A 22,517-nucleotide genomic window follows, 5' to 3' on the forward strand; every position below is an offset into this window, starting at 1 on the left:
ATCACTCATGTACAAAAGGAAGGGTTTATGTACAAAAGGTCTCATATCCAATATCCAACAACTCACATCTTCAGGTGGTTTTCAGAATGGCTACACACATGTATATGTATTATGTGTCTCATCAAAACTTGCACTTGGTGTTGAAGGAGTTCCCATGCCCACCTATCCTCCCCTTGGGCATGTAATACATAATGAAGACCCGATTATCGACACAGGATGACACTATCCACTAAGGATGACAAGAAGTATCCACACAGGATGATAATAATACCTCCTCTTGAACTATAGAAAGTAGAAAGCGATCTTCAAAGTACATCTGTAACGAAACAAATTTCCCCTTCGCCCTCAACTTCTTCTTCTTTGACTATATGAGATGGTCCTCTCGCTCGATTTTTGGCTTTGTTGTTAATGTTGCTGCTACTACCTTGATCTTTTGAATAGCACCTAGAAGGAGGATGCCCCTTCTTTTCGCAATTGCTACAAAATTTATTGATATAGAAGCCCTTAGCTATATGTCCCATTTTACCACGTTGTAACACTTTGGAACGTTGGAAGATGATGTAAAATCTATGGACGATTTTCCTCCCTTTGCCACAAAAGCTCCGTTTGTTGGTGTAAATGAAATTTTCAGCTTCTTTTCCTCTACCTAAAGCGAGCTTACCACATCTTGAAGTGCTGGAGTTGGTTCCTTTTCTTCAAGAAAAGTGACTAGTATGGTGGTAGTTGGAAGGAAGTGCAGTAAGGAGGACTACAACTTCATCGTCTTCTAATTCTACTTTGCATTGGATGTAGATCAATTGTGTAGTCATGATTTTAAGCCTATTGACCAAACTGGCTATGTCTTCCCCCTCGATCATAGTGAGTTTTGTAAATTTGTCTTTTCAAGCTAACTTTACTTTGTTTTGCTTTAGCTCCAAAATTCTCCTCTAGAACTTGTCAGGCCTCGTGTACTAGTTATTCTGGAGTGCAATAATTATGATGCCAAGTGCCTATTTATCTTTTTCTTGATTGAGTGCAGTAGAAGCCCTGGTTTGTGTGCCTTCATGATCACTGAGATATGTTTTTACTACTCCTTATAACGTTTTCTTCATTAAGAATCCCCTTAGCTTAGTTTGCCAGGTATGGAAACCATCCGCATTAAATTTTATGATCCCTTTCTCTTCCATGGTGCAAGCGCTCATGGTGTCAGGGACTTGGTCTTACCGATAGAGAGACTCTCTCTATGGCAGTGTCTTGCTCAATTTACAAAATGGTGCAGATGCAAGCTTAATAATTTTGATTTGTGAAGTCACTCTTCGTGAATAAGAATCATGAAGCACCTCTTCACAGGAAAGTAGTGCCCTTTGCTCTCGCCTCTCGCCTTGAGGTGCCAGCTCGATTGATGATTTTGATTGCAGTTTGGCTGCTACAATTTGAAATTGACGTTTCCTTAGAATGATCGATATTTTGGACGTCAAGAAGAGGTATCAAGCTCAAATGTTGAAGTTGGGGAGTCGTTTTTAAAGTTTGAAGCTTTTATGGCCTTTGAAGCTTGCAATAAGTAGGAAAGGGTGACAATGCCTTAAGAGTGGGAGTTTGAAGCTTTTATGGTCCGTGGGGACAAGTATTATTTTAATATGTGATTAAAAAACCAAGAAAAATAAAACTGCGGAATCCTGACGATAATCGAAGGCAAGCAGAAGCCGTCCACTCATGTAAATTGATGATCTCCAAGTATGGCGTGTTTTGAGGATGCTAGGGAGGTCGCCCCACTCTCATATTTACATTCCGTGAGGCCTGATTGTGGAGAGGAGCTACTAAAAATGAAAGATTGCAAGAGCCTTGAGCGGCCGCAAGAGTGTGTGTGTGACGACTCCGAGTGCTGAGATGCTTTCAACGGCCAAGAATGATGACAATTCCAGTGTGTGTGTATGTGTGTGACAACTCCGAGTGCTGAGATGCTTTCAGCGGCCGCAGTAGCTAGAGTGTAGGGCCGTAGGATTTAGCAAGGGAGTCAGTGGTCACGCATGGGGCTGAGCTGTCCACGATGAGGGTTGCAAGTCGACTTGATAAGTGTGCAGCATCGCGTGTAGGTAGCATGGGTAGAGAGAGAGAGAGAGTCTCACACTCGAATTGCAATAATGTACAAAATAGAATACCTTTACACCATATATGTTATCACTCATATACAAAAGGAAGGGTTTATGTACAAAAGGTCTCATAGCCAATATCCGGAAGTTCACATCTCCAGGTCATTTTCAAAATGGCTACACACATATATGTATTATGTGTCTCATCAAAACTTGCACTAGGTGTCGAAGGAGTTCCCATGCCCACCTTTCACTTTTAGCTCTACGCCATGCGGCGTTTTCAGCGGGTGGTTGAGAGGGATGGAGAGGGAGGGAGAGTTATATCAAATGTCTTGAAAAGGCCTATGAGACCTAAGTAATACAATCCTTTGTGGATCTAACCCAATGTCATCGAAGAGCTTCGCCAATGTTTTCTTTTGTAAATAGTTTGTATGGGGTGTCTCCCATATCGTGCTAGAGTACTCCTCATTCTCCCATGGAGGCTCCAGTGTTCTCGTCTCCCTCGTATAGAGAGAGAGAGAGAGAGAGAGAGAGAGAGAGAGAGAGAGAGAGAGAGAGAGACAGGTGCACTAATTGTAGGAGATGTCAGTTTTTTACATTGTAAACACAAAGACTTTGTGTTTGCTCAAACATCAATATAATGATTGATGGCCAATGTTCGTGCGTATTAATTCATGTTTCATATTAATCTTTGTGGTCGCCCTCGTAGACGTGAGTAGACCGTCTAGCTCTCCTGAGCTCAATGGCTCTCACTATGATGAGCAATATTCTATCTGTGCATGTGTATGTGGAGAGAGAGAGAGAGAGGTGCACTACACTATGAATGTTGGAAGGAAAAAATAACAAAAGTAGCCCAGTTGTAAGATTCTTACAAAGAAAGAGTCATAGTAAAGTCGAAATCCCCTTATCTCAAATCCCCGATGACCTCAAAGCTAACCAATCGCTTGTCGTTTTCTTTGAAATTTGTCGAATAGAAACCCTACTTTGAATCTTTTTATGATGCATATCGACAATATTGCATGTGTACCTTCTCCGTGTGTGAAGAATCTAAATGTTGGACTCATGTTAACTTCCAGTATTCCTTGAATCAGATGCAACAAAGCAAAGGTAATAAACTGTCCTCATTATTTAAATTTACAAATGAAAAAAGGTAGTCCCTCTAACACTAGAGGAAAAGAATAAGTCCCCCTTCAACACTGTAGGGGATAAAAGTGGCTGGGAAACTTGCACATTCCCTACGGTATTATAAACAATGTGGAGAATTGTGCCAACTCCACACCATACTTATTATTGTTTTTTTTTCCCACAACACACCAGCATTCTGTGCACGATGTTCTAGCATTTTTCACATGCATGTTGCTTTGTTGCACCATAAATTGGAACAAATAATTCCATGTTCTCAATAAACGCATAACGTTTGGTTTTTCTTTTCTTAAGAGGACATATTTCCTTAAAACTTTGTCATTATTCGGTGATCAAGAGTGCCAATCTATTGTGCAATATTGTAACATTGTTGTTGCAAATTCAGGGATCAATTGATTGCTAGTGTATTGTTCAATATTGTGAATTTGTCGTTGCAAGATTAGAGGTTGTTGTTCTATGCATATCACTTAAGGGTATTAAACTAGAAATTTAATTTTACTTCTATTGTTGGGTAGATGTGAAGGCATGTATGACTCTCCAAAAACTTGATTACTTCGACATCATTCGTCTTCTTGATTGCAAATGTCGTCATCTCCCATTCTCACACATTGTGGTCATCTATCTTGTTTGAACACGCCCTGTCTTAAATTGTAAAATTGAATATATTTATGTTGTAGAGTAGATGTAGAGGTCTGTATGACACTCCAAAAGCCTGATTACTACAACATCAAGCGTCCTCTTGATTGCAAATGTCGTTGTCTCCCATTCACACACTGTGGTCATAGTCTCGTTTGTACACGCCCCCGTCTTAAGCTATAAAATTGAATTTATTTCTGTTCTAGAGTAGATATAAAGACATGCATAACTATTTCAAAACCTTATTGCACCAACATTAATTGTCTTCTCAATTGAAAATGCCAAGGTCTTCCATTCGAGTACACATTAGCCTTTCTCTCATTTGAAATTGCCCCCGTTATGAATTGTATAGATCTCCAAAAACCTGATTGTATCGGCATCAATCGTCTTTTCGTTTGGAAATATCGTGGACTCCCATTCATATACAATTTGACCATCCTCTTGTTTTTGAATGCCAACATCTTGCACAATTCCATGGTGTAACCTAGCCACTACAAAGATCACCTCGTGTACTACAACATTGGCCATCAATTTGGTCCCCCATGTCGTTGCGCTTAACCGAGCCACTTTTTGTTAGGTGACATTGTAGGAGCACAATTCCCATTAGTTGTTACACTTGTTGTGCTATCTGATGTGAAACAATGGCGCTTCTTGCTAGCTCGTATGTGGAGGCCCCTTGTCAGTTTACGACCATGGATCTTGACCCAACGTATTGCACTGCTTTATCAAATGTCTGATGTCATTGGAAAAGTATGATTATAGACACTAATTTCTTGATTTTGATTCCCTCTTCCTTGTCAATACAATACTTGTCATTGCTGCATAAAATCTACCTTCCCTTTTGAACAATGAAGTGATAAATGCTCTTGTCAGTACATTGTAACGTCATTTCATTGCTTGTGGGTAAAATGCTTCTCGAGCAAGCACTGCAGTTGAGGAAGCAATTACACACGCAATTAGTGCGGTTAGTGGATTCCCTCACATTGGACGAGATAAAGCCTTTCTCTCTGAAGTGGTTCACTCAACAACCTCAAATTTTGAGGGTGTCATAATAACTAATATCTAATTCTCCTAAATGATTTTCTCATGTTAAACTGATCACTTAATATGGGAAAGTGCCAAGGGAGAAAAAGCTATAATATTGGTTAAGCTGGGAGACCGGCCATAGTAGGGATCCAAAGGGGGGGCCATCTGCAAAAGAGCTATGTGAAACAATGGGATCCAAATACCTTAGGGTTCAACCCATTAAGACTTCCAAAAGGCTAAGGTTCCAAAATTCAAAGGTTGTGTCCAATGGTCAGAAGCTTAGAAAATTGGATGCTTTGTGTGTGTCCCAAAAAGTCTTCCCAAGTCCTACAAAGGAGGGGGCGCGCCCAAGAAGTAGGGGATGGGAGAGAAACTCACTCACACACACACACACACATACACACACACACACACACACACACACACACACACACACACACACACACACACACACACACAAACACACACACACACACAAAATCCCTTTACACAAAGGGAATGAGGGACACATGTCAACTCCCTAGGCCAAATGCCCACAAGGGGTACTCAAATCCTATTGGATGGCCATGGAGGTGGAACAATGAGAATTAATCTAGAGTAAATCTCGTTTCATTAATTTAAAAACACTTAATAAAGGAATCAATAGGAATTAACCTCTCTAGAAGACTATTGGACAGTCTCTCAAGGGGTCCAATGAGCATTCAACAGCCCAATGGCTTTCCTGTTGGCCAAGAGACAAAGGGGTCCAATGAGAGTTTAGTTGCATTAATTAATTATGTAAATCTCTCACAAAAGGGGAAAGGGGGGCACATGCAATAAGACTATCACTTATGCTACTTAACTTTCATTAGCTAAGCTCGGAGAGATCCAATGAGGTGCTAGCAAGAGCAATTAGCAAGAGGGGTCGACCAAGAGAGAGAGGGGGCTGATTTTTTAAGTCAATTATCCACACACACACACACACACACACACAAGCTCATGTGTAGAGTAATAAGACTCTCTCTCTCTCTCTCTCTCTCTCTCTCTCTCTCTACTCAAGCTTTAATGGAAAGCTTATCACCTACTTTAAGCTTGTGGGAAGGGAGGTCTACACCAACAACTCTTGGCTTTGTGATGCAAATCCAACCAAGAGCCAAGCTTCAATGCATGCTCATCTCCTCTACCATGCTAATTACTAAGCTAAGCTATGCTAATATGAGTGATAAGGTGAGGAGACGTACATCTTTCTCGTAAGACTACTCCTTCTTCCTCTCAATCTACTCTCATACCGCGCTAGCTCTCACCATCTTCGAAGGTGTGTGAGGTCTTGTATCTGAGACCGTGAGGGAATTGATGTTGTGCTTTGTAAGTGTTTTGCTTAGTGCTTGAAGCTTCCATCTTCATTGCACTAGCTAGTATTGAAGGAACACAAAGAATTGTATTGTAAAATGTCTCTCTTCATGGGAGAAACCATAATACAAATCCTTTTGGAGGGGGGACCGGCTCCATGTAAATCCGGTCCTCAGCTGTTGTCAATAACTTAATTTCTCTCTCTTTTTGAAGTATTTTTCATGCTATCTAACTAGGTGTTATGGCTTTTGTTGCTCTCTCCACCCAAGCACTCTTGTTATCCTCATTAGGAATCCATTCTAATGAAATGCTCACTATGTTCATGCTATTTTGCGCTACACACAAGTTACTAAGCCATTGAATGTTACATGGGTATCAGAGCACAAGGTTTCTCTTTTCTTGCTCAAGAAGGGAGGTCCTCAAGCTAGCTATAAATGGTTGGTATTATTAATTGCATGGGAGTAAAGTAGAATAGGGATTTTTCAGCCTGAAGTGCACCTGCCTTCGTGCAGATAGCGGGGCATCCTATGGGGCTTGCCTACGGCTTAACCACTATTGAGCTATCAGAAGCTTGACAGGAGGTGGTGCTCTTTTGGTGTTGAAAAAACCCCTCTTCTATTCCTTGCAATTAATGGTATTTGAGCCACGGGTACAATAGCTTGAGTGCTTTTTCTAAAGGGGTAAAGAGGAGTAGCAACTAGGCCTTGAAGTGCCAAAGTACACCTAAAATGTTTACACCTAAAAGTTGCTAGCATGGCTAACGATAGTAAAGAGAGTGAAATTAATGTTGATAACTTTGATTTTGCTAATGAGCAGGCTAGTAATGATGCCCCTATGCTTGTTAACTATCTTGTTTCTAGGCTTTAACAAGCCATGAGCAATCCATCGCTCCAAAATGAAGTGCAACAGCAGCTTTGTGCTCGTGGGATTCTCCAAGCTCCCCACGATGATGAGAGAATACCTAGGAAGCCTCCTTGTGAGACTTCCAAAAGATGCCTCTCTCCAATTCGGGAAGAAGAAGAGGATCCATACGAAGGGCTCAAAAATTTGCTCCTTGACGATGCATCTCCTTTCCAAAGGAGAACTCAAGAGCCCTCACTAAAGGAATGAGAAAGTCTCCCGCCACCTTGGCGGAGATGGCTCCTCGAAGACAGCGGGCTAAACGCTCTCCATCACCTCCAAAATGGACAAGACCATCACACTTCTCCTCACCATACTTCAAAGAGGGATGACAAAAAGCAAGAGAAGAAAAAGGCGAGAAATAGGACACCCTCTTCTCCATCTTCTTCATCCTCTTCCTTTTATGAAAGTAATGGTGCAGACAAAGAAGATCAAGGCAAGAAAAAGGTGAGAAAGAGGTCACCCTCTTCTCCATCTTCCTTTAAATTCTTCATCTTCTGAAGAAAGTGATAGTGCAACGTTTGAACCGTCAAAAAGAAGAGGCCATAGTAAATCCTATGCCGCGTGGAAGAGGTCGTCCAAGCTCAAGAAGCTCAAAGAGGGAGGGAAGAGCATATCTTTCTTACCTAAGAAGACCATATTAGGTATTTTGGTAAAAATCTCACATTATGGGAATCTCCAAATCGACCGAATTCATGTAATTTGGGAATTTTCCACTTAAAGTGGGAAAAATTGAGGTGTGTGGCTAGTAAATAAAGTGAAAATCTCATAGGATTGTGGTGTTGATAAACACCAAAAGTCAAGAGGATGTACAACACATGGATTTGAATAATAACTATAAATTACATAAAACAAAGGAAGATACAAAAAAGATTTTGTTTACAAATTGACTAGTATAGTCACAATAGAAGCTCCACATAATTCTACTCCACATTTGATACCATATCTGAACTTTGATCCAAGTGTGGCTGATGTGCACGAGTGAGGCCTTCTTTGGCTTTTAGAGCATGTCTTTCTGGAATCTTTATTCTAGAAAATGGTCCTTCTTTGTTGGGTCTCCAGGACCAAACAATTGCATCTATAGTTTCCCACACTTGTGGGTCCTTATAGTTGACAGCCCAATAACCTTCCAACAATTACTGTAAGCTTGAGTATCTGTCATCCCACTTTTTCTCGCGCAAGGTGCCCAATATTGAATCAAGAGTTTTCTATAGTTTGGTGATGTAGGCTCATTATCAATGTCAGATAAAGTCATTGCAAGCCACACTGGATAGATTTCTGTGTCACTCGGAACAAGCATAAGAAAGTCACCTTGGTGCACATCAGACATAGGGTCAAACTCTTCCCTTGGCCTATCTCGTTGAGGCCCACAAAAATGATCGTTCAACTCTTCAAGGCCTAGGAATCTTTCTGCTCCTTGTTGCAAATTCATTGTAGTGCTTTGTAGATGAGAATATTCTTGAGTTTTTGGCCAAAACATTTCATACAAGACTCCCTCTGATATGATTGCTTTTCCAATCTCTTCAATTACCTTACTCCAATAATCTATCACGGGTCTATAATATCGCGGAATACTTGAACCATTCCCTAAATTTTTCCAAAATTTTTATATAGTTCTTTAGCCCCAAAATGACTTCTTCGTGGGCCTTGACATACTCCGCCATTTGTACTAGAGGTGGATCTCCATGTGGTAACATTGGCTTGCCTTCTGTGTCTGTTTTCCAAAGGCGAATACTTCCACTCCAACTTGATACACCTACATGTGCCTTATATTGCATCATTGGTGTCTCATCCTGCATAAAGAACCTGAACTGAAGCGGTTTGGAATGTCCAACAAGTATGTCTTGTCCATCACAAAGATAGCCATCACAATATTGCTTGAAATCGGGGATCTTTGTGAGAAAAAATGGAGCTGGAGATGAAGATGAGCTGTTTCATAATGTATCCATCAAATGTGGCAAAGTATAGGTTTGTGTAACTCTCAACTTCTCTGAAAACCTACTAAACATGGCGTCTATGTCCTCATGTGTATGCCCAACCATTAAAAATCCCAGCTGGATGGTTTTGAAAACACCCCTTGCAACAAGCATTGACAAATAGGCAAATAAGTATCGATTTTTGTTTTCCCCTGCACAATTATCCAATTGTAGCAACAAGTTCTCTGGCAATCTGCGAAATGTTGACCCCAATTCCTCTTCTGCAATTTCTGACGACTGCACAATGGGCTCTTTTCCATCACTCAAGTTATGGTAGTCCAAAGCATCCCTTGAGTTCAAAGCATGTAGTAGTGAAATATTGCTCCTTGGAAGTCCATTTGTTACTAGATCACCAAGAGGATGCTTATCTATCCTCTCGAGGTTATGTAAACAATTAGCAATTGAGCCAATTGTAAGATTTGGATCAGCTGGCCACAAACCATTCAAGACAAAGTGTCCGTAATGACCTTCTCCATGTCCATGAGTGATCATGCCAATCAATGCCACCTGCAGATTATATCTTGAATCCACACCCTTGGGAACAATGCGTAATCTAGGAATGGCAGTCTTCTTTTGATCCATCTTATCATGGATTATGCATACATATTTTTGTGGTTGAGTTTCTGAATACGTGCGCCATACATAATATAGGCTTCTGCAACTCTTTTGTTGTGCCATGTGAACTTCTCTCTCCTCAAGAGAAGAGCTCTCTCTTCAAGAGAAGGTTTAGCTTCTAACCTTGCCTTGATTGAGCTACAAATATTGCACTTAGAGAACTCACTCGTCTTTGTTAAAGTGACATGTGGGTACTCTTTGTTCCAAATTCTACCAAAAGAAGATTGGGATAGCTTCTTCTCATAGCCCATTTGGTCAAGTGTCGTGTTGATTTCACATAAAATATCACTTGTTTGTATGTTGATGGAATCACCAATTGAGTCTCTCTTGAGCCATCTAGCAGTGTTCTACTTCTATGTGGCATCTTCTCAGAGTTGTTTTCCACAAACTCATTTAGTAGTGCTCTTGCTAAACTAGTATGTTGAAGTCCCCTTCTCAATGTACATGTGTTCCCATGTACATATTGGCGCACACCATTTTCAAAGTTCTCCTTGTATCGATAAAATGATGTCTTTGGTATTCCATGTAGCTCATACCATGCTCTACAACAAACAATAGAGCCATTTAGCCTGAATTGGTATCGTGACTTCTCATCTTTCTGATAACATATAGAAAGAACATCATAAACATAATTAGTGCGTGATTTTTGAGACTCTCTCCAAAATTGTTGTCGTAACCTTGTCACCATATCACGATCTGCAAATTGGCAGCATTTTTGTGCACAACAATCAATGCATGATACCCTTTGAATTGATTTGTTTGAAAGGTAAAAAGTCGAAGCTGGTGCTGCTTTTGATTTTTGAGTCCTGTTCATGAAAGTGTATCGTCTCTTCCTTGACAACTGGACAACATTACTCCCATCAAGTTTTTTTCCAACATTGCCATCGTTGGATACATCCTCATATGTAGCATGCATGCCATCAACAGGAACAAAGCGTTGTAATGGGCTCCCATTCAACATTGTTGTCTGCTTGATGGGCCACTTTAGCAAAGTGATGCTACCCACTTCAACCACATCATGAATGCTTGCATTTTCTCTTTCAATACCCACACCCACACAATCAGGACCAAGTTCCTGAAAGTTGACATAATCATGTGGAAATACATATAAGATGGTCCCTTCATTCATGGTTTGCATCATTGTGTCATCTTTTAAAAGGACCCTCTGATTTCTCCAAGACTCTCGAATCATTGCTTCAAATTCTGGGCTTGTCATAGGTATTGCATCTGTAACTAGAGGATCAGAATGATCATGTTCTTCATCACCATTGTAGCTTTCGTGTGGATCAATTAAGTTCCCATTTAATACAAAAGATTGCAAAAGAAGCTTTGACCATCGAACAGAACTCCATAATGAGCCTTGGAGAGATGAAGTATCCATTGTAGGAAAAGGTAGGACCACATCCTTCAAGCATTCCTCCACTAGTATGGAGACATTTCCCAGCCCTATCTTTGTACCACCACAAGTGGAATCTGGATCTGTTCTACACACACAACCAATACCAACGATTTCATTGTCAAGTATCATATGTACTTTCTCCCCAGATTCGAAGTCCATCCTGTAAGTAAAAAGATTACATTGTTAAATCCATAGTTATAGAAAAATACTCTTCAAACAAAAAATCATGCTACAACATGAAAAAGGTTTGCATAGGTTGGACAAGTGGTGAACCTTGAGACCAAATCCTCCTTGCTATATTAATGGAAGCAAGGTTGGACAAGTGGTGGACCTTGAAACCAAAGCCTCTTTGCTATATGAGAGCATAGGTTGGACAAGTGGTGGACCTAGTTGTAATACCCACTGCCACCTATCAACTACTATAGGACTATGCTTTCCAATGTCCAAGTATCCCTTGAGTCTTTCAAGGTTGAACACGTGATGGACCTTGAAACAAAAATCCCCTTTCTATATTAGAAAGGTTGAACACATGGTGGACCTTGAAACAAAAATCCCCTTTCTTTATCAGAGCATAGCTTGGACAAGTGGTGGACCTAGTTATAATGCCCAATATCCAAGGTGAAACACCTTAGGACCTTGCTACCTTGCTTGCCAATGTTTACGTAGCCCCTCATTTCTTTAATGGAAGCAAGGTTGGACAAGTGGTGGACCTTGAAAGCAAAGCCTCTTTGCTATATGAGAGCATAGGTTGGACCTAGTTGTAATACCCACTGCCACCTATCAACTACTATAGGACTATGCTTTCCAATGTCCAAGTATCCCTTGAGTCTTGCAAGGTTGAACACGTGGTGGACCTTGAAACCAAAATCCCCTTTCTATATCAGAGCATAGCTTGGACAAGTGGTGGCCTAGTTATAATGCCCCTCCTTTCTTTAATGGAAGAAAGGTTGGAAAAGTGGTGAATCTTGAAACCCAAACCCTTTGGCTATATATAGAGGATATCTTGGACAAGTGGTGGGCTTAGTTGTAGTATCCAATGTCCAAGGTCCAAGGTGAACTATGTAAAGACCTTACTTCCAAAAACAAAGTCGTACAAGTGGTTCTCCTTGAAACCAAAACCTCCTTAGTGTATTAGAACATAGCTTGGAGAAGTGGTGGACTTAGTTGTAATGGTGAATGTCCAAAGCAAAGTATTATAGGACCTTGCTTCCCAAATCAAGTTTGGACAAGTGGTGGATCTTGAAACCAAAACCCCCTTACTCTATTAGAGCATAGCTTAGATAAGTGGTGGACCTAGCTGCCATGGAAAATGTTCAATCTGAACTGCTGCAGGACCTTGCTATTAAATGTCTAAGTAGAGCTAGCTTCTTTAATGGAATCAAGGTTGGGAAAGTGGTGCATCTTGAAACCAAAAGCCCTTTATTGTATTAGAGCATAGCTTGGACAAGTGAGGGACCTAGTTTTAATGTGTGATGTCCAAAGAAAAGTATTACAAGACCTTGCTTTCCAATATTTGAATTGGTCAAGTGGTTAAAACTAAGTATAAAACTTTGACCATTTTCTTCTCGAATTGCCAAAAAGCTAGTTTTAGACACCCCTAAATGAAAATGGTTTAGGGTGGCCTTAAACAATGTTTTTTCAAAGACTTGAACAAAAGGGTTGCCGAAGAGTAATGACAATTTATTGTGGCTTGAAGTGCCTGAGTATGTGAAAACAAGCCTAGGTTTTCCACGAGGCAAAAGGTGACATAATAAGAACATTGGAAACTTAGGATTGACCATGTGGCCTAAACTTTGGCAAGTGAAGTGGTGGCCAAGTTTTGTGGCACAGTGTGCACTTGGTCCTATATGTGTTGACCACTTGGCTAAATCTAGGACCATAAGGCCAAACCTTTGGCACCTTAAATATAGTATGGGACATAATCTAGAACTGCTATAGTAAATTAGTAGTATAGCTAATATGTTAATATTTGTATTATATTTAAGTATATGCTAATATAATTTATGTTCAAAATTTCACTAATGAAGAATGTTCCCATTTAGCACTCCAGATGCGGGGTCTTAGGGCAATGCCACAATGGGGTGACAAGGCAGCGCTTCCACGTGAGGTTTGGGGGTAGCGCTCTTGATGGGGATGTGGAATATAGCGCTCTCGATGGCGGGGCTTGGGAGGTTGATTTTGGGATATTGTTCTGGGCGGGGTCTGGGGCAGCGGGGCGGGGTCAAGGGGCGGCAGCGCCCAAAGATTTTTTTTTTTTAAAGTGAATTCCTAGTATAGAGTGACACATGTTTTTCATATTTTCAACCATGATTTCTTTAATTTTGGTCGTGTGAATTGGTTAATTTTTTATATTGCTTTTGTTTTTTTTAATCCTATGATAAAACATGGACTTGTAGCATACGTGGCATTCTAATAAACCCTATCAAGATTAGGCACACAGAGAGCGCACGAGCAACGCACACAGAGAAAGCAGGCGAGCAGCAAACACACAGAAAGCGCACACGGATCGCACACAGTTGGAGTATACGCGCGCGTAGAGGAGCAAGCTCGGCATCGTACACAACACACAGGTGGAGTGCACAGGATTGAAAGTTCGCGCACAAGATAAAGAAACAGCAGCGTACACAACGCTTTCCAGAAGGGCAGGATCGGGCAGTCTTCTCAGGAGACATTGCACACCTCACGAATAGAGAAAAAACAGGTATTTCTCTCTCTCTCACTCTCTGTCTTTCTCCATATAGAGAAGATGGTTCTCTGTAACTCTTCTTGCACACACACTCTCTCGTCAAAAGACAGAGATACATAGTTTAAAAGTATCCCCGCACACATACACATATTCCCACACATCGTCTTCCTCTCTTCCACATACATAACCACAGTGAAATCTGTTATCTTGTTGTCTCTCTCTTGAAAATACATGCACATATTCCCACACATCGTCTTCCTCACTTCCACATACATAACCACAATGAAATCTGTTATCTTGTTGTCTCGCTCTTGAAAATACGTGCACATATTCCCATACATCGTCTTCCTCTCTTCCACATACATAAACACAGTGAAATCTGTTATCTTTTCTCTCCCTCTCTAAAAAACAGGTATTTATCTCTCTCTCTTCTCTCTATCTATATCTATCTCTGTATCTTGCTATCTCTCTCTTGAAAATACATGCTCATGTATGTGTGCGTCTGTGTTATCTATGTGTATGTATGTATATTTGTGTTATTTCATTGTAATACTCATACATAATGCAGATACACAATTACACTTAATTACGATATGCACATAGTATATATACATACATAAATATCACAAATAACTAACACATTGTAATACTAGTAAAATTGAATGGAAGACTTACTTGCGTGATCTGTTAAAGTCGATTCTTGTAGCGAGTTCTGGATGTATGCTGAGCTGATTTTCCTCTAATCCATTTGTAGATATGATTGTAACTTCTGTTTCTCAAAAATAGTAGTGTTGTTTAGTGATACACCTAATGGACATAAATGGTTTAAACTAGGACATGTAGACCAAAAATACGTGTATTTCTTTGGATGAATATATACACTTTTTGGTGACCCTTACCACAAGTGGTGGACCTTGAGACCAGTGGACTATAAGGACCTCCAAACAATACCTTGTACACTCAATCCTTCTTGGTATCTAGGTTGGACAAGTGGTGGACCTTGTTCAAATTCTCTAACCACTCTCTCTAACATGGTGACATAATTTAGGTGTGATAAATTCATATCTATGCAAACTAATATCAGTTTAGGCTTGTTAATTTGAATTTGTTTGAATTTATGTACAATATAATGATTTGAGGTTTGCATATTTGAATTTAGGTGGTATAATGATATCTTTTTGTGGTAAACTTGAATTTAAAATCAATTTCGCGTGGAATATTTTAAATTTAAGTAGTAAAATTTAAATTTTTATAAAAAAGTTTGAATTTTAAAATTTGGGCGGGATATTTTAAAATTTAGGCGGGATATTTAAGATTTGGGAGGAATATTTTAAATTTAGGCGGGAAGGTTTTGAATTTATAGCGAGATCTCCCTTACATAAGAGAGTATAGGTTGGACAAGTGGTGGACCTTCAAGCTAGAGCATCCATGCTACTGGACATGATAGGTAGGGAATCTAGTTGAATATTGTATGTATAATATATATGTAATAGATCTAGCTTGGACAAGTGGTGGACCTTGGAACAAAACCCCATGTAAAACATATCATGCACATTCCAAGTGGTCAAAAACAATATCATTTAAGATATAGCCTTATAGGTTGGACAAGTGGTGGACCTTAACACCCAGATATTCTTCATATAATGACATAGAGTGGAAAACTGGTGAATCTTGAGACCAAACCATGCTACTAGCGATAATAGCTTGGACAAGTGGTGGACCTTGAAAGTAAACCCCCCATCTACGAAATATCGTGGGTTTAAGGTATTTCGATGGAGCCTAGCATCTTGGAGACATCGTGCATCTTGCTTCTCTTCATGTTTCAATGGAGCCTATCTTGGACAAATGGTGGAGCATCCTTCTCTCCATGTTTCAATGGACCCTAGCTTGGACAAGTGGTGGACCTTTGCTTCTCTCTATTATTCAATAGAGTTAGCTTGGACAAGTGGTGGACCTTGGAACCAAACCCCCATGTAAAACCTATCATGGTCACTCCAAGTGGTGAGAAAGAATAACCTTTAAGATATAGCCTTATAGGTTGGACAAGTGGTGGACCTTAACACCCTAATATTCTTAATATAATGACATAGAGTGAAAAAGTGGTGAATCTTGAGACAAAACCACTCATGCTACTAGCACTAATAGCTTGGACAAGTGGTGGACCTTGAACGTAAACCCCCATGTTTCAATAGAGTTAGCTTTGACAAATGGTGGAGCATCCTTCTCTCCATGTTTCAATGGAGCCTAGCTTAGACAAGTGGTGGACCTTTGCTTCTCTCTATGATTCAATAGAGTTAGCTTGGACAAGTGGTGGACCTTGGAACCAAAGCCCCATGTAAAACCTATCATGGTCACTCCAAGTGGTAATAAAGAATAACCTTTAAGATGTAGCCTTATAGGTTGGACAAGTGGTGGACCTTAACACGCGCATATTCTTAATATAATGACATAGAGTGGAAAAATGGTGAATCTTGAGACAAAACCACTCATGCTACTAGTGTAATAGCTTGGACAAGTGGTGGACCTTGAATGTAAACCCCTCATCTACGACATATCGTGGGTTTAATGTTTTTCAATGGAGCCTAGCATCTTGGAGACATGGTGCACCTTGCTTCTCCTCATGTTTCAATGGAGCCTACCTTGGACAAATGGTGGAGCATCCTTCTCTCCATGTTTCAATGGACCCTAGCTTAGACAAGGGGTGGACCTTTCTTCTCTCTATGTTTCAATAGAGTTAGCTTGGACAAGTGGTGGACCTTGGAACCAAACCCCCATGTAAAACCTATCATGGTCACTCCAAGTAGTAAGAAAGAATAACCTTTAAGATGTAGCCTTATAGGTTGGACAAGTGGTGGACCTTAACACCCACATATTCTTAATAAAAGTGGTGAATCTTGAGACCAAACCACTCAGGCTACTAGCCAATAATAGCTTGGACAAGTGGTGGACCTTGAATGTAAACCCCTCATCTACGAAATATCGTGGGTTTAATGTATTTCGATGGAGCCTAGCATCTTGGAGACATGGTGCAGCTTGCTTCTCGTCATGTTTCAATGGAGCCTACCTTGGACAAATGGGGAGCATCCTTCTCTCCATGTTTCAATGGACCCTAGCTTGGACAAGTGGTGGACCTTTGTTTCTCTCTATGTTTCAATAGAGTTAGCTTGGACAAGTGGTGGACCTTGGAACCAAACCCCCATGTAAAGCCTATCATGGTCACTCCAAGTGGTGAGAAAGAATAACCTTTAAGATATAGCCTTATAGGTTGGACAAGTGGTGGACCTTAACACCCTAAATTCTTAATATAATGACATAGAGTGAAAAAGTGGTGAATCTTGAGACAAAACCACTCATGCTACTAGCAATAATAGCTTGGACAAGTGGTGGACCTTGAATGTAAACCCTCATCTACGACATATCGTGGGTTTAATGTTTTTCGATGGAGCCTAGCATCTTGGAGACATGGTGCACCTTGCTTCTCCTCATGTTTCAATGGAGCCTACCTTGGACAAATGGTGGAGCATCCTTCTCTCCATGTTTCAATGGACCCTAGCTTAGACAAGGGGTGGACCTTTGCTCTCTCTATGTTTCAATAGAGTTAGCTTGGACAAGTGGTGGACCTTGGAACCAAACCCCCATGTAAAACCTATCATGGTCACTCCAAGTAGTAAGAAAGAATAACCTTTAAGATGTAGCCTTATAGGTTGGACAAGTGGTGGACCTTAACACCCACATATTCTTAATAAAAGTGGTGAATCTTGAGACCAAACCACTCAGGCTACTAGCAATAATAGCTTGGACAAGTGGTGGACCTTGAATGTAAACCCCTCATCTACGAAATATCGTGGGTTTAATGTATTTCGATGGAGCCTAGCATCTTGGAGACATGGTGCAACTTGCTTCTCGTCATGTTTCAATGGAGCCTATCTTGGACAAATGGTGGAGCATCCTTCTCTCCATGTTTCAATGGACCCTAGCTTGGACAAGTGGTGGACCTTTGTTTCTCTCTATGTTTCAATAGAGTTAGCTTGGACAAGTGGTGGACTTGGAACCAAACCCCCATGTAAAACCTATCATGGTCACTCCAAGTGGTAGAGAAAGAATAACCTTTAAGATATAGCCTTATAGGTTGGACAAGTGGTGGACCTTAACACCCAATATTCTTAATATAATGACATAGAGTGAAAAGTGGTGAATCTTGAGACCAAACCACTCATGCTACTAGCAATAATAGCTTGGACAAGTGTTGGACCTTGAATGTAAACCCCTCATCTACGACATATCGTGGGTTTAATGTTTTTCGATGGAGCCTAGCATCTTGGAGACATGGTGCACCTTGCTTCTCCTCATGTTTCAATGGAGCCTACCTTGGACAAATGGTGGAGCATCCTTCTCTCCATGTTTCAATGACCCTAGCTTAGACAAGGGGTGGACCTTTGCTTCTCTCTATGTTTCAATAGAGTTAGCTTGGACAAGTGGTGGACCTTGGAACCAAACCCCCATGTAAAACCTATCATGGTCACTCCAAGTAGTAAGAAAGAATAACCTTTAAGATGTAGCCTTATAGGTTGGACAAGTGGTGGACCTTAACACCCAATATTCTTAATAAAAGTGGTGAATCTTGAGACCAAACCACTCAGGCTACTAGCAATAATAGCTTGGACAAGTGGTGGACCTTGAATGTAAACCCCTCATCTACGAAATATCGTGGGTTTAATGTATTTCGATGGAGCCTAGCATCTTGGAGACATGGTGCAGCTTGCTTCTCGTCATGTTTCAATGGAGCCTATCTTGGACAAATGGTGGAGCATCCTTCTCTCCATGTTTCAATGGACCCTAGCTTGGACAAGTGGTGGACCTTTGTTTCTCTCTATGTTTCAATAGAGTTAGCTTGGACAAGTGGTGGACCTTGGAACCAAACCCCCATGTAAAACCTATCATGGTCACTCCAAGTGGTATAAAGAATAACCTTTAAGATGTAGCCTTATAGGTTGGACAAGTGGTGGACCTTAACACGCGCATATTCTTAATATAATGACATAGAGTGGAAAAGTGGTGAATCTTGAGACCAAACCACTCAGGCTACTAGCAATAATAGCTTGGACAAGTGGTGGACCTTGAATGTAAACCCCTCATCTACGAAATATCGTGGGTTTAATGTTTTTCGATGGAGCCTAGCATCTTGGAGACATGGTGCACCTTGCTTCTCCTCATGTTTCAATGGAGCCTACCTTGGACAAATGGTGGAGCATCCTTCTCTCCATGTTTCAATGGACCCTAGCTTAGACAAGGGGTGGACCTTTGCTTCTCTCTATGTTTCAATAGAGTTAGCTTGGACAAGTGGTGGACCTTGGAACCAAACCCCCATGTAAAACCTATCATGGTCACTCCAAGTAGTAAGAAAGAATAACCTTTAAGATGTAGCCTTATAGGTTGGACAAGTGGTGGACCTTAACACCCACATATTCTTAATAAAAGTGGTGAATCTTGAGACCAAACCACTCAGGCTACTAGCAATAATAGCTTGGACAAGTGGTGGACCTTGAATGTAAACCCCTCATCTACGAAATATCGTGGGTTTAATGTATTTCGATGGAGCCTAGCATCTTGGAGACATGGTGCAGCTTGCTTCTCGTCATGTTTCAATGGAGCCTATCTTGGACAAATGGTGGAGCATCCTTCTCTCCATGTTTCAATGGACCCTAGCTTGGACAAGTGGTGGACCTTTGTTTCTCTCTATGTTTCAATAGAGTTAGCTTGGACAAGTGGTGGACCTTGGAACCAAACCCCCATGTAAAACCTATCATGGTCACTCCAAGTGGTAATAAAGAATAACCTTTAAGATGTAGCCTTATAGGTTGGACAAGTGGTGGACCTTAACACGCGCATATTCTTAATATAATGACATAGAGTGGAAAAGTGGTGAATCTTGAGACCAAACCACTCAGGCTACTACCAATAATAGCTTGGACAAGTGTTGGACCTTGAATGTAACCCCTCATCTACGACATATCATGGGTTTAATGTTTTTCGATGGAGCCTAGCATCTTGGAGACATGGTGCACCTTGATTCTCCTCATGTTTCAATGGAGCCTACCTTGGACAAATGGTGGAGCATCCTTCTCTCCATGTTTCAATGGACCCTAGCTTAGACAAGGGTGGACCTTTGCTTCTCTCTATGTTTCAATAGAGTTAGCTTGGACAAGTGGTGGACCTTGGAACCAAACCCCCATGTAAAACCTATCATGGTCACTCCAAGTAGTAAGAAAGAATAACCTTTAAGATGTAGCCTTATAGGTTGGACAAGTGGTGGACCTTAACACCCACATATTCTTAATAAAATGGTGAATCTTGAGACCAAACCACTCAGGCTACTAGCAATAATAGCTAGGGATAACCATTAAGATATAGTCTTTCAAGGGGTGAGAAAGAATAACCATTAAGATATAGTCTTATAGGTTGGACAAGTGGTGGACCTTAACACCCAAATATTCTTAATATAATGATAGAGAGTGGAAAAGTGGTGAATCTTGAGAGCAAACCACTCATGCTACTAGCGATAATAGGTTGGACAAATTGTTGATCTTGAATGTAAACTCCCCATGTACAAAATAACGTGGGTTTAAGGTATTTCGATGGAGGCTAGCATCTTGGAGATATGGTGCAGCTTGCTTCTCTTCATGTTTCAATGGAGTCTATCTTGGACAAATGGTGGAGCATCCTTCTCTCCATGTTTCAATAGACCCTAGCTTAGACAAGTGGTGGACCTTTGCTTCTCTCTATGTTTCAATAGAGTTAGCTTGGACAAGTGGTGGACCTTGGAACCAAACCCCCATGTAAAACCTTTCATGGTCACTCCAAGTGGTCAGAAAGAATAACCATTAAGATATAGTCTTATAGGTTGGACAAGTGGTGGACCTTAATACCCAAATATTCTTAATATAATACACAGAGTGAAAAAGTGGTGAATCTTGAGACCAAACCCCTCATGCTACTAGCGTTAATAGGTTGGACAACTGGTGGACCTTGAATGTAAACCTTCCATGTTTCAATAGAGTTAGCTTCGACAAATGGTGGAGCATCCTTCTCTCCATGTTTCAATGGAGCCTAGCTTGGACAAGTGGTGGACCTTTTGCTTCTCTCTATGAGAAGAATAAAGTTAGCTTGGATAAGTGGTGGACCTTGGAACCAAACCCCTATGTAAAACATATCATGGACATTCAAGTGGTGAGAAAGAATACCCTTTAAGATATACCCTTATAGGTTGGACAAGTGGTCGACCTTAACACCTAGATCTTCTTTATATAATGACATAGAGTGGAAAAGTGGTGAATCTTGAGACCAAACCACTCATGCTACTAGGGATAATAGCTTGGAAAAGTGACTGACCTTGACGTTAAACCCCACATGTAAACAATATCGTGGGTTTAAGGTATTTCAATGGATCCTAGAATCTTGGAGACATGGTGCAACTTGCTTCTTTTCATGTTTCAATGAAGCCTATCTTCCACCAATGGGGGATCATCCTTCTCTAAATGTCTCAGTGGAGCCTAGCTTGGACAAGTGGTGGACCTTTGCTTCTCTCTATGTTTCCATAGAGTTAGCTTGGACAAGTGGTGGACCTTGAAACCAAACCCCCATGTAAAACATATCATGGTCATTCAAGTGGTGAGAAATAATACCCTTTAAGATCTAGCCTTATAGGTTGGACAAGTGGTCGACCTTAAAACCTAGATCTTCATAATATAACGACATAGAGTGAAAAGTGGTAAATCTTGAGACCAAACCACTCATGCTACTAGGAATAATAGCTTGGAAAGTGGTGACCTTGACGTTAAACCCCCCATGTAAACAATATCGTGGGTTTAAGGTATTTCAATGGATCCTAGCATCTTGGAGACATGGTGCAGATTGCTTCCCTTCATGTTTCAATGGAGCCTATCTTGGACAAATGGTGGAGCATCCTTCTCTCCATGTTTCAATGGAGCCTAGCTTGGACAAGTGGTGGACCTTTGCTTCTCTCTATGTTTCAATAGAGTTAGCTTGGACAAGTGGTGGGCCTTGGAACCAAACTCCCATGTAAAACCTATCTTGGTAACTCCAAGTGGTGAGAAAGAATAAAGTTTAAGATAGGCCTTATAGGTTGGACAAGTGGTGGACCTTAGCACCCAGATATTCTTAATAAATGACATAGAGTGGAAAAATGGTGAATCTTGAGACCAAACCACTCATGCTACTAGAGATAATAGGTTGGACAAGTGGTGGACCTTGAATGTAAACCCCCCATGTACAAAATATCATGGTTTTGAGGTATTTCAATGGAGCCTAGCATCTTGGAGACATGGTGTAGCTTGCTTCTCTTCATGTTTCAATGGAGCGTATCTTGGACAAATGGTGGAGCATCCTTCTCTCCCATGTTTCAATGGACCCTAGCTTGGACAAGTGGTGGACCTTTGATTCTCTCTATGTTTCAATAGAGTTAGCTTGGACAAGTGGTGGACCTTGAAACAAAACCCCCATGTAAAACCTATGCTGGTCACTCCAAGTGGTGAGAAAGAATAACCCTTAAGATATAGCCTTATAGGTTGGACAAGTGGTGGACCTTAACACCCAAATATTCTTAATATAATGACATAGAGTGAAAAAGTGGTGAATCTTGAGACCAAACCACTCATGCTACTAGCGTTAATAGGTTGGACAAGTGGTGGACCTTGAATGTAAACCCCCATGTTTCAATA

Source organism: Adiantum capillus-veneris, chromosome 29 (assembly GCF_014529385.1).
Source record: "Adiantum capillus-veneris isolate H3 chromosome 29, ASM1452938v2, whole genome shotgun sequence".
Lineage (NCBI taxonomy): Eukaryota > Viridiplantae > Streptophyta > Polypodiopsida > Polypodiales > Pteridaceae > Adiantum > Adiantum capillus-veneris.